This window comes from Megalops cyprinoides, chromosome 8 (assembly GCF_013368585.1).
Source record: "Megalops cyprinoides isolate fMegCyp1 chromosome 8, fMegCyp1.pri, whole genome shotgun sequence".
NCBI classification, from domain to species: domain Eukaryota; kingdom Metazoa; phylum Chordata; class Actinopteri; order Elopiformes; family Megalopidae; genus Megalops; species Megalops cyprinoides.
Genome location: NC_050590.1, coordinates 15,595,628 through 15,608,366, shown reverse-complemented (window position 1 = coordinate 15,608,366; position 12,739 = coordinate 15,595,628). Strand labels below are relative to the sequence as shown.

The following is a 12,739-nucleotide window of genomic DNA, read 5'->3' as shown; positions in this document are numbered from 1 at the left end:
TGGTCCCTGGCAGGTACCATGGACTGTAATCACTTGGGAAACACCTCCATGTTGCCAGGGAGCCATACTGTACCCTGGAGTGCCCTGGAGCACCTCCTTTGACCTGTGACCTGCTGCCCCGTGGGTTCCCTATGATCTATTGCCAGGCCATGGGCAATGAAGATACATTGACAGGTGAACTGTGAGCTGCTGCACAGGAAAGCTCAGCGCTGGCTGTGATGTCAAGGGAATGTCTTGCAGTCTTGTTTGCATACAGTTATTCCCCATCGCCGCTTAGTCTGACATGCTTAAGAACTATCTCATGTTTATTCAAACACCAGTGTTCCGTGAGTGTGTAAATGTGTTGTTTGTTTGAATAATTGTTGGACTTTTCCACATCACTGACTGTGTGCTGTAAAGGCTGGAAGGGTAGTCCTAAATAATAGGAAGCAGGTTTGAGTGAAAATGGGCGAAGGATATTCTGCTTCTCAGCTGCAGTGGAGTTGTCTGGTAAAGCTCAAGGCTCATGGTGTATATGAATGGGATCTGCTGGTTAGGCCCCAATATGGGCTATAACAGCCTGCAAGAAAGCCAGACAGTTCAAGTCAGTGTGTCAGAATATTCACCCATCTTGGTATAATCTTGAATTCAGCAACATCCACCCTCTGCCTTCTGTATATTGTATTTTCACCAGAGCTTTTGCGTAGATTTATTTAGCTACCTTATTTACAGAAGACAGTTGTCTTTCATTATAATCTGACAAGTCATTAAATTAACAATTATTCTGAATTCTTGTTATCTCTGTTCTCATCTATGACTGCTGCTACACCAGAAAAATAGAAATGAACAAAAACAAAAATATTTTATTCTAGAAAAAAAAACTGTGTATGTGTCCATGGATTTAAAATAAAAACCATATTTAAGCCAATCATCATGCGGTTGTGTGTTGCAATTTCCACAAGTAGGCTGTACTGCAAAAGGGTAAATCCTTGTGATTAGGCTTTAATGCATCATTATACACAAAGGCCTAAAAGCATATGCTGGTATGTCCTTGTCCTTTTAGTCTTTTATTTTTTGTTAGCAGTGTGTTACCCATCCTCCGTTGTCATACACTTTACACAAATACTCAAATTACTTCCTTGTTGATGTTCAAAGAGAGATTGAGACTAAAATCTGTGGTATAAGTGGCCAGGGGCCTGTTGGCATTCTGGAGCACAGCCATTGAGCCTTGCTTTGGGTGCTTTGGTCACCCCGAGTGACATTATTGCTGTTGCTCCTGCTGCTCAGATGGTGCAGGTGAATCTTTCACATGCTGCCCAAACAAAGAGGAGGTAATGCCCTTTCCGGAACAATGGCTGGCGTTTTTGCATTTCAAAGGAGCAATAATCCCCCCCATAACAAACAATAATCTGCCTGTGTGGTGCCCAGAGGAGGGGGTGGCAAATAAGCAGGATTAGAGTGTTTATCTTGGAGAGCCGCATCCTTGTTTTGGTTTCCAGTTCATCCTCAGGTAGCCCTTTTCTTTCTGGTTCTCCTCAGTACACTGAAAAAGCGCAGTGTTTCTTAGCCTTTTTTCTCTGTTATTATCATATTGTCATCATTTTATTAGTCTTTTCTTTGGTGAGGACACTGCTGAAAGCTGAAGGAAAAGTATTTTCTCAAGGTAACCATAGGGAGTTCATACTAACAATATTGGAAGAAATTGTGGATTTTAAGTGAAACTGGAGAATGTTGTGTGAAGAGGGACTACAATTGCTGATTTAGATGGATAATTTTAAGAGTTTAAGAGTTTTTAAGAGTTATTCACAAGGATATATTTCTTTTTCAGGAAGGATGAAGTGTTTTTGCAATTAAATCCGTAGTTCTTATGAAAATGTTCATGGACAAATTAATTGTTTGTCCATCTTAAATATAACTGTGAAGTGGTCAGTGACAGGAAATTTGCCTGAAATGTTTCAAAAGCCACTTTGGCAATTGCACCCTTGGATTTTTTTAAAAGGAAAATGTTTTAAATATCTCAAGGCAAGCACCTTCCTCTTTATTTCCCCATTGTCACACGTGTACCTGCTAGCAGAGTAGCAGAGTGTAGAGTGGCTTTCCTCCAGCAGGAATAAATATTGTTCTTACTTATCTTGATCAGGATGTGATACCAAAGCGGTCTTTAGCAGCAGTGAAGCATCTTTGTGTGTCTTTGATAAGAACGATGGCCCTGCACAAAGTATCTGTGTGACTGGTTGCAGTAGGAGCCTAGACTGCATAGTTGTGGTATATGGTTAACAAATGGACACCTACCTGAGGTGTCTTCTTTTGTAGCCTCTCATGTTAGCTCTCTTGTTGCTAGTTCTGCAGGATTACATTGGTTCTTATCAGCACTCTGTGTGTGGGTCACATGTGGCTTGGTATGTGTGTCCTGGATGTGCTCTGCTGAGCATCTTTGAGGTGTGTTGGGTATGCCCGCTATCAGGTTATCCTACAGGCATGGATGGGACATTGAAGCAATGACGCTTTTGAAACAAAGACCTGATTTGGAAGATGTATAATCAGTCTAGTTTTTGTGTCTAGAAAGTCTTCAATGTCTTTCCAACAGAATGACCAGCAGGATTGTGGGAAATGAGAGAATCCAATCTATAACATTAGACTTAAAGGCCTATAGCACAAATCAGTAGTGATACATAGTTGATTTTGACAGACCCCAACAAAAACATTTCCCATATTTTTTTTTCATTTTGAATTAATATTTTGACTGTTAGCTTATCAAATATCTGTGAAATTTAAAACTGAAACATTATCATATTTATCAATGGTGGAATTTTGAGGATTATTTTGTCATTTTTGCATGTGTCTCCACTCATACAGTGAAATATCCTCTCTGGTAATTGTTCCAAGGCTGCTAATGATTAAAACAGACGGCTTCACTATGAAACACTCTGTATCTCTGAATAGTGAGAGGTGAGAACATTTAGGGCTAATTATCGTTTGAAGTATTGACTATAAAGTCCTGGCATAATGTTAACTGGCACCATCAAAACAATTGAACCGTCCCAACAAATGGAGTGTATGGTTGCTTTATCTCTGAAATGGTAGCAAGATTCTGTGAACATTTAAACTGACAGGTAATGATTAGCTGCCTCTGTCTCTAATAGAGGAGGGTACATTTTTAATTGTATTGTAATTGAAAGGCGGAATACATTTAAATAATGAGGACCTTGGGCTCACAGTGTATGTTACATATCACAAGGGTCTAGGTAGGTCTTACCAGCAAACGGTGTTTGTGTGTGTGTGTGTGTGTTCATGCCTGTCTTCATGTGCTTGTGTTGAAAAGAGGAGGGTTAGGGCTGCATTGCCAGTGTATGTACACCAGGAATGTATACTGGGGCTTTTGCTACTTTACTTTCTGTCATTTGCCAAATCAATGATCTGTGTCCGTATGATCGATGAAAGAGCTTAGGAAAATTGAACAGGTTAATGGGCAGGTCACCAGCTTTAGCGATGCTAAAACTCCTAAAGCTATTACTGCTACATCGGTTAATATTCTCTGCATATGTTCCCCCTTTGAGCTCTTACTGTATAGCGCAGCATAAAGCCATAAAGCTAGGTAGGTCAGGCCACGGGAAAAGAGGGAACATCAAGTGCCTAGGAGAATGCGCCAGCATGTGGTCGAAGTACAGAAATAAAAAAGTGAAAAAGTGGAGCTCTGAGACCCGGAACAGAGAGAGCGGCGGTGCTGGGCTCACGCCGAGAGAGATGACCCATGAAAAGCCTCAAAGCTCTCTTTGTAACACTGTTTTATTTATACTGGTGAAGCTGCTGCCGCCTGTCTGTGGTAAATCAGCTAGTTTTAAAGGACGGAGGCCTGGGAGGGAACCGCACACATGGGCCTCTCACAGTGCAGGTGACAGGGTGAATGCAGACGCAGCGGGGCCGGGGACAGCAGAAAGGACCCCTGTCACCCAGTCGCTGACTGATGGCTAATCTCTGAGAGCTCTGAAACACAGCATGCAAATCACAGTTACAGTACAACTGAGGACGACCCCGCTACTGGGATTTCATTTTTCCCTCGGTGCAGATGTCAGTTGCCCGATCATCTGTTTCTCATCTGAAATTCACAGAAACATATATGTTTAGTGATATCCTAGGTCAGGAGGCCACTGATCTAGATTGAAAATGTTGCCAGTGAATATAAATCCTTTTAAAAGTGAGATTATACTCCATTTTAAGCATCTTAATGCCTCCCCCAATACTTTTTAGGGTGAGGGCACTGTGCAAGCTGGTGGCTTTGATGCCCCTCCCCCCGTATTGACCGTTAGCACTGTTGTCCATGGCACTTGAAGACAGGCTTTTGGACATATGGTGATGAGATGGAAAAGATATTTAGAGACATGAACAGTAAATACTACAGGGATTACCAAACCACCCTGGCATAATCCCCTCAAATTCTACCCCTCACATAAAAAAAAGATAAAGGCATTTTTCTGTGGCTTTCATTGGTGCAACCCCTGTACAAAGCCAAATCTTCTGTTTTCATTAGTCATTTGTTGCCACTAAATCCATACGTCCTACAAATGTTGCTTTTTTTGCCGCTCCCTCTGGCCTACCTAACCCGCAGTTACACTTTGAGATGTTTCTTTTGTCAAACACGCCTTCGTTTTTTCTGGGAGGGCTTTGCTAAACACCTACAGCCCAGACATGCCTGTGAGCACTGATTAAATCTTGCGTGGGTACAGGACTCTCCACTCTGCATTTGACAAGCAGCCATTATCTCACTGTACTGCTGTTAATGGAAAATATCAATAAGGCCTGGGCCTTGTGTTTCTGGCGTGTCTCTCCATCGAAGCACTCACTTATCCGGAGCCATCTGTTCACAGTGGTGCAGGAGGTGTTTTTATACCTCTGGTGAGATGCTAAGCAGAGAACAGAGAACACGTCTGAGGACACCTCACTGAAATGGAAAGGATGGTCCTTGGCAACTATGCTTTTAATCCAATGGACAAAGAAGAAAAAATTCTTTGTGAGACAGATGTGCCTTTCTTGTCCACCGTGTTTAGTAAAAAACAAAAGCCCTAAAATGTGCAAAATAAAGGCATGCTGAAATTTTTTGTCCCTTTCAAAAATAATTTTAATGTTGATTATGTCTGTTATTCTGTAAAATATGCTTGCACTGTATAGATGTAATAAAATCCAAATCTGTCTACTGCCCCTTTGATCTTTCACCATTTTGGAGAGCTGAGAATTGACCGCAAGACCTCTAAGTCTCCACAATTAGTCCTTTCAAATTGCCAGCTCCATTGCCAGTACCAGCAAAGGATGGCACTGGTGCTTTGACTTTGAAATACATTACCTCTTTGTGCACTGCTGTTGTTGTTTTTTTGCCTTCTCTGGTGCCAGGTCTCAAAGGACGATCAGATTCATGGCCTGGGCTGATCTCTCTGATCCCTGTGAGAGGATAGTGTGAGAGGATAGATCGCAGTGGTCCACCCAGCACCTCTGGGAGGGATGCTGGGAGTGTGTCAGAGCAGGTGGCGGGGCAATAAATCATGTCTGCAGCAGCTTACGGCACTGCCCACCTGCAAGCGCCTCTCTCTGTTGCCGTGGCAGTTCCTGCTGTCGCAGAGCGTGTAAATGGCATACAGCGTGCAGTCGGGGAGAGGCAGGAAGAGGATTACATTAATAAACAGCGTTTGTTATGACTCTAAAGCCTCTCAGTCCTCCAATGAAAGGAAAACATCAAAAACAAGCGAAGAATCCATATTGTGGCACTCAATTAAAGGTAACAAAAGGCAGAGAGTGAGTCGATGTATTCCTTGGGCTGGCCTTGTTTCATAAACAGGAACTGGGAGGCTTTGATGTCCTTTGCTATGGGAATACAGGGACTCTCCAGCAGCTGTGCTCAAGCCCTGTGAGGGCGACAGGTCGGATTGTGGGGTTAATGATGGTATGGCCTGGACTCAGGGATCCTCCCCAGTGAGAGCAACTCAGATGACCAAGAGAGGGATTCAGTCGCCCTCTGGTTTGAGTCGGAAACAATCATTTTGCTGTGTAACATTGTAGTCTTACAACAAACATCATGAGGCATTGGACATTTGATAAGGTCTGCACTGAAGCCATGTCTGTTTTCTGGAGGCAATGTGTGGGGCTCAGTTCAAGTGTGAAAAACTTACAGTACACTGGATATTGAACCACAACATTGATTTCATCAAAAGCTTCTAATTAAAAATCTTTGTGGAAAAAAAGAAATATTTACATCCCATGTATTTTTGTATCGTATGTTTCCTCAAAGCTATAATGGGTTGGACAGCCCAAGGGTGATGAGGGAGTCTCTGGAAAAGGTGGCAGGTATGGCAGATCATTCCCATATTTCCAGGACGTTACCAGACGAGACTCTTTAAATAACAGTGAGTGTCACATTCACTGACATTGGAGCATGACCAGGCTGGACTCCGGGAATGTACCAGTGGCTGCCCCCAAACGCTAGTGTGGCTTAAGGTCCAGTCACTGACGGTTAAGAATCTGTCCCTTTCTAATGAAGTAATTACCCTCTGCACAAAAATAGTGCCTCTGAACCAGCTGGTCACAATTTATAACTGTGTCCATGTGCAGATCAGAAGAAAGGAGGTCCCAGAGGTATCTACCAAACACAACAAATGCTCCCTTCCCCCCAGCAGGGCTATATTGGAGCAGGAGGCAGACACCCTCACAATTGCCCATTTTACTAGTTAATATGCACTTTATAATAAAAAAGATTACTTTTTCCATGGTCATGTAAAATTGCATGCATTTTAACAGCTTTCCATTATTGACTGAGTGGTTGGAAGCCTATGAAAATAGATTAAATAGAAAAGAAAATAGTATCTGTAAAATGAGTCATCTCAATACATAGAATACAACTGTGAATGATCACTGAATGAGGACCTTTCAAAAGCGTAACAATCTTAAACAAAAACAGTGACAAATTTGTTTTTAACATGACAATCATTTAATTTATGCAATCCAAACTGAAAGCCTTCATCTACAGCTGCTTTTCTTCCCCACAGGATGAACACATATATACTTCTTTTCATATAAAATTGTTCCTCATAATGTTTGTTTATTTAGGCAACACATTTCAGCTATCACTCTTCACCCAAGCTGAAGATCCAACACTGCACCGCTTTCATCCTTTCAAGAATTGAACAGAGACAAAACTTTCTGCGTTTCTGAATATCCCTCCCATTTTGATAGAATATATTCTAGCTAAGGTGGTGATTGGCTGATCCTCAAATGGCCCTAACATGCTTTAAAAAAAAAAAACATTTTAAAAGTACTTCTTTTATGCATTAGCAACACTTGAGACCCCAGCTCACACCTCTCCCTCCTCAGGATTGTGCCTGGTGAAGGCATCTCCTCTCTCCCTCCCAGCGCTCTGCAGCTGCAGGTCCCAGCAGTCAGTTAGCAGCCCCCCCTTTTTGCATACATTTTGCATTCTAATTGCCTTTCTTTACCCAGCCTTAATTTAATAATGGTGCTTGAGGCAAGGTAGCGGCAGGCCCCCAGAGCTCCCAAGTACCCGGCTCTTTTGTTGTTAGCTTTCTTACACGTCCCTGCCTATGGCACGGCAGCGAGGATCAACACAGGCATTGAGAGACCGCTGGTTCACATCATGATAGGTGCAGGAGGTGGGACGCTGGGGGATCCGGGGCCCGGAGGGGGGAGTGGAACTCTTTTCTTCTCCTTTTTTCATGTGTCTCCTTCTGAAGGAGCTGAAAGGTTTGATACTTGTCGCTCATACAATGAGGAAAAAAAGGAGAGGGGCCCTGGACTGTGTGCCTTTCAGCGCTGAAGGGATTTCAAAAAGAAGGTGAAGGAGGCATTCTTTTCACACAGAGAAAAAAAAGAGAAAAGCATGCATGCTGTCACACTGCCCCCCCCACATACACCAGTTCAGTACACAGGGAAAGAGAGGGTGAGAGGTGGGCGATAGAGAGAGGGAGAGAAAACAGAAGATGAACAAGAAACAAGGCAATTAGAATTCAAAATGTATGCAAAACAGCTGTTAACTGATTGGGTCGGGTGCAGCTGCACAAGAGACAAGGGAGAGATGCCCAAGGAGAGAGGCAAGGAAAAAGGTTAAGAAGTAAAAGCTTTATTAGGTGCTAGGTGGGATCACAGAGAGGGCATTTATTTATCTATGTATTTATTCGGTTATTTATATACTGATTCATTCATTCGTTTATTTATGCATGCCCTTCACCACACCAAAAAGGGCTTGTCTCCTATGGGTGATATATTGTAATGAATTTAACATCAATGTACGCTAAAACTCCTTGTAGTTTATATCTCATCATTAAATCAAGGCAAGGATGCCCAAGGCCTGCAGTGAACTGTAAGGTTTACCGACAGAATACAGAGAATGTCAGTGCCCCTTAGTTTTTGATCATAATGCCCTCAAGCTTGCATTGCACATGAGCCTTGGAAAAGGTCATTAACTTATCCAAATGCAAATTATGTAGTCTAAAAATGCCTAGTATAGCTATGTATTTTTAAAAAAATCTATTAGCTAATCCTCAATCATTTGCTTTCATTGCAGTTACAGTTAACACAGACAACCAGTTGAACCATTTCATGTTTTTTATTCAGATTTTTTTTTTAGTTTGTGCATTTCTGTGTAAATTGCCAACATAAATTTGGTTGTTAATGCAGCCTTAACAGCCAACATAAATCAATAGACAGTAATTGTTTTCCTGGGAATGAAAAGCACAAACATTCAGGACAAAACAGATATCAGACTTCATTACTTTCCACCAAATAACTGAAAACTTAAAATTTTAAGTCAAATGGCAATGTAACAGATTAATATGCATACATTATGTACCCTTTATGAGCAGTAGTTTGAGGCTTTGTCTTTTTTTCCTGCATGTTTTCTGAAATGTGGGATTTTCATGTGTGCCCATAAAGTCAGCTCAGTAGATCTTACTGGCAGCAGGCAGATTGGGACCAGATGAAAGACATGGCTTGTCCCTCATTGTCAGCATTATATACCATGTTTAACTGTTCTGCCACGCATCGCCGAGTGTTGAGGGCTTCATTTTCAGATAGATAGCTAACCACTGTCAGCAATATACACATTCAGTGACGTATGGTGAAAGTAAGGGAGAGTTGACTGGTCTGGACACATTTTGACAAGCAGAGGTGCCATTTAAAGTTTATTTCTTCTTTTATAAACAAAATCCCAGGAAAGCCCTTGTCAGCTTAATGGAAAGGTTCTAGCCTTACAAGAACACTGGGTAAAAACAGCCTCCTTTAGATTAATTTTCCTGCTGGAAGCCCAAAAGACCCATTTCATTGAAAAGGAAGTGTCTTGACCCAAAACATAAAGCAATTAAAATCACATTCGAGAATACATCTGATAACAGGTTCACACCAATTTATCTACAGTTTACTAAAGTGATAGACAATCTCTCATACCTTCCAGCAAAAAATTTCAATATCTATTTTAGGAGCTAGGAGTCAGCTATATGTACTTGATTATTTGATCATTTCAATACATTATGAAGTTTTTTCTAAAGAGATGTGGCAGTCAAACAAAAATGGTTAATTTCCATGAATATATTGACATTAAGGCAACATTGAGGAGTTAAAGTGGTTTTGCATTTACACACAGGAAGCTTAGACTGTCATCTTGCTCAGTTTTAAGACATTATGAATGTATAAGACCACCCCTTAAATTGCAACTCTAATTGATTTATTATTGTTCCCCATTACCTTGCACTAACTTGAAAGTGATAATAAATCTTTTCTGCATACAAGCATCTAATGCTGGGTCTCCTGGTAATTGCTATTACAATTTCAGCAACCTTACTGATACTTATGGGCACACCATATTTTGCAAACAAAAAGCAAATCCATTTTGTCTGTTCCATTCAGTACTGGTTGCATTTTACCACTTGTCTTTTATATGTCTCTACTTTTCTGTCTATGAAACATTGAGTGCATATTTGTCCGTCTGCATGAAAGCCTGTTTGTGAGAACAGCTGTATGTCTATGAGTGCACATTTAATCATGTTGCTTTTTTAGATGTTGTTTGTTTAATCATGAATGAAATGTAATGTTTATATTGTGCTTGGCACAGGTATGTATAAATCAGGATGTTTTCTGCAATGCTGTCAGGACACCTTGATAAGACAAATAAACAAGTGCACCAGATGAAAAAAATAACTAGCATAAAAATGGTAAAAGCAACCAGGAGAAGGTTCTCAGCACTGGCGACCCTGAGCTGGCTTGTGGGCAGAAACTGCAGGCTCTTGCATTTAATTGCTTTCCTTACGTAGCAGTTCTGTCACACTCTTGGCTCTTACAGCAATGCTAATATATGTTTTACACATTATTACTTGCCACTGAGAGGTTGGTGCTAGGACTGCTTGATGTTTATAATGTAAAGTAAAATGCCTTTCTGCTGTTCACATGCTCATATATATCATTATCATCATCATCATCATCATCACCATAGCTGTCAAAAGTATATGCAATGACAGTGTATGCTAAACCGCATACTGATACAGATACATAGTAGTCTGTGTAACATTTTAAAAATCTTGCTTGATTTAAAATTCGGTGCTTGCTCTTATTTACAAGTTGCTAGGCCAGGACACATCTTGGTGAACTGAAATGAAAAATAAATTGAACTCTACCTGTATCGAATGTAAATTACTACAATAAACCACTGATAATCTATTTGTAAAATGAAATGGTTTTCCAGCCATTGTTAATCCTGGAGACAAAAACAAACAGGCTGTATGTAAACTGTGAATGTCATGCAGGATAATTTTAATATTAGAAGTTCAGGCATCTGTTAAAACAAAAGCCGGCTAATTTAATTGTGCCTTCCACAACAGTCACTGAAAATGACTGGAACCTGCCGTCAGTCTTGCTCTGTCGGTAAGGTTTCCTGTAACTGTGCGCTTGGTTGGTGGCTGGCCCCTAGTGGTCTATTAAGTACATTTCAGAGTATCCTTTTTCACCCTTGAGTGCCGTTGTGTTATTTAAATGGAATTCGATGCTCGTTTTGCTACTGAGGAAGCCTTTGCTGTTAAAAGTGCAAAACTGTACAGTCATTCAACATTTTTGGAATTTAAGCATTTTAGACCTCATTAATGGTGCATTATACTGATTGCCGACTAACATGTGTCAGCTTATTTTAATTTATCTACCTATTCATACATTAAGACCACATTTTGAAATTGGCAGCTTTGTGCTTATTTTCATTTTATTTAAAGACAAACGCTTATACTTAATAGTGGGCATATTACTGCAGGCTGCTCCAAAGGCATGCTGAAGTGTACATTGAAAAGAGACTGCTGAGATGTGTTGTCTTACGGTTTATTTATCTATCTATACAGTAGGTGTACAGTATTATATTAATATCACCAGCTCTTTCAGCGTTGTAACGCTCTGCAGTAAGTCAAAGAATTTAAAAATGGAAAAAAGGAAGAAAAGGGGGGGGGGGGGTGCATTTTAGAATGGGACAGGGCTCGAAACCTCTGTCCGTGGACAGCATAGATTGTTACACTAAAATTGAGGAATATTGTTAGCCTACAACATAATTGATAACATAATAATAAAAGACGATAGGTAATGTGGGAAAACGTTTCTTTCCCCCATTTCTTCATTCAATTCCGTCATCTTCCAAATAAAACATTGGACCTTTTTTTTCTTATTCATCGCTTGGTAACAATGTGGGAACAGCCCACTGGGGGCGTGTCGGTCGAGCAGGTGCTTGCTTTTCCGTCCCCTTTAGGCACGAAGCCCCACCTCTCAGCGGGGCAGCCGGCACCAGTGTGGCCTGGCTCTGAAGCTTCTCTTAACAACAAAGTCTGTACAGCTGAACAACGAGGCAATGGATATATGTCTCTACCGGGATTGATTGTAAACTAGGATTATAAACTATTTTGTTTTGCGGTGAGTAACAACATTAATAGATTGAATGTTGAGAACATCTATGGCTTGAAAGCTAGGTGTTTCTTTTGTTAAAAGGCGAGAACTGGCGAGCAATATTATCGCCGAGGAAGTTGTAACTCTGTCGCGGAATCAGTCGACAGATTCCGAGCCACCGCTCTCCTACTGCTTGTTCGTTTCGTGCTGCCGCGCTACGCTTCGCCAGCATTGTTTATGAAGACGGAGGCTGCTGTTAAAATAAGTATCTTTTCAATCGTCGCCGTGTTTCGCCGAGCAGTAACTAATAACTTCCTAGTTGATATTTTTGCAAACTGGGAAAACCCATATGTGTTTTATGAAGACAGTCTGTGTGTTTGTTGCGTTGCTAGACATCCGTAATGTTTCATTTTTAACGCTGCTGGCAACATTAGCTTTCCTTTCGACCAGAGAAAACGAAAGCGTTTAAAATGAGATCATTGGTTGTCTTAGCCAGATGATCATAAAAGTGTTCTTGATTCTATCCTAAAGTAACTGCGATATTGGGGTAGAAAGCGTGTCGTTTTGTATTTTAAACAGCGGCGTCCATCGTAAAATACCACAGTGATTCACGTGTAGGCTACCCTGTACAAGATGTTGGTTGAACGTATTCATTGTACCGTGTAGCTTACTTATCGTGTAGCTTACTTGCAAACGAATGACTTTGAAAACACATCTACAAGTTTAAAAGCAATACATTTGATCGATATGAAGTTTGTTTAATGTAGAGTAACGTTACGCTGGTTTGTTGTCGCGAAAGGGGTAACATTAGCCTATTTTCCGGGTCTGGTAGGCGTCATATTTGCTGCTGTTGTCT

At 41.0% G+C, this 12,739-nt stretch overlaps 1 protein-coding gene across 3 annotated transcripts in view; it reads left to right on the top strand.

The window, feature by feature from the left end:
• The window catches only part of gse1 (Gse1 coiled-coil protein), a 242,077-nt gene that overhangs the window by 181,426 nt on the left and 47,912 nt on the right, over window positions 1–12,739 (top strand). Inside the window, exon 1 of one of the 3 annotated variants that reach the window (XM_036534713.1) lies at window positions 11,786–11,910. The exons of the other annotated variants lie outside the window; for them this stretch is intronic. The gene's annotated coding sequence lies outside the window, so the exon portion shown is untranslated. Of the gene's footprint in view, window positions 1–11,785; window positions 11,911–12,739 lie in introns of those variants that run through there. 3 annotated transcript variants of the gene reach the window in all.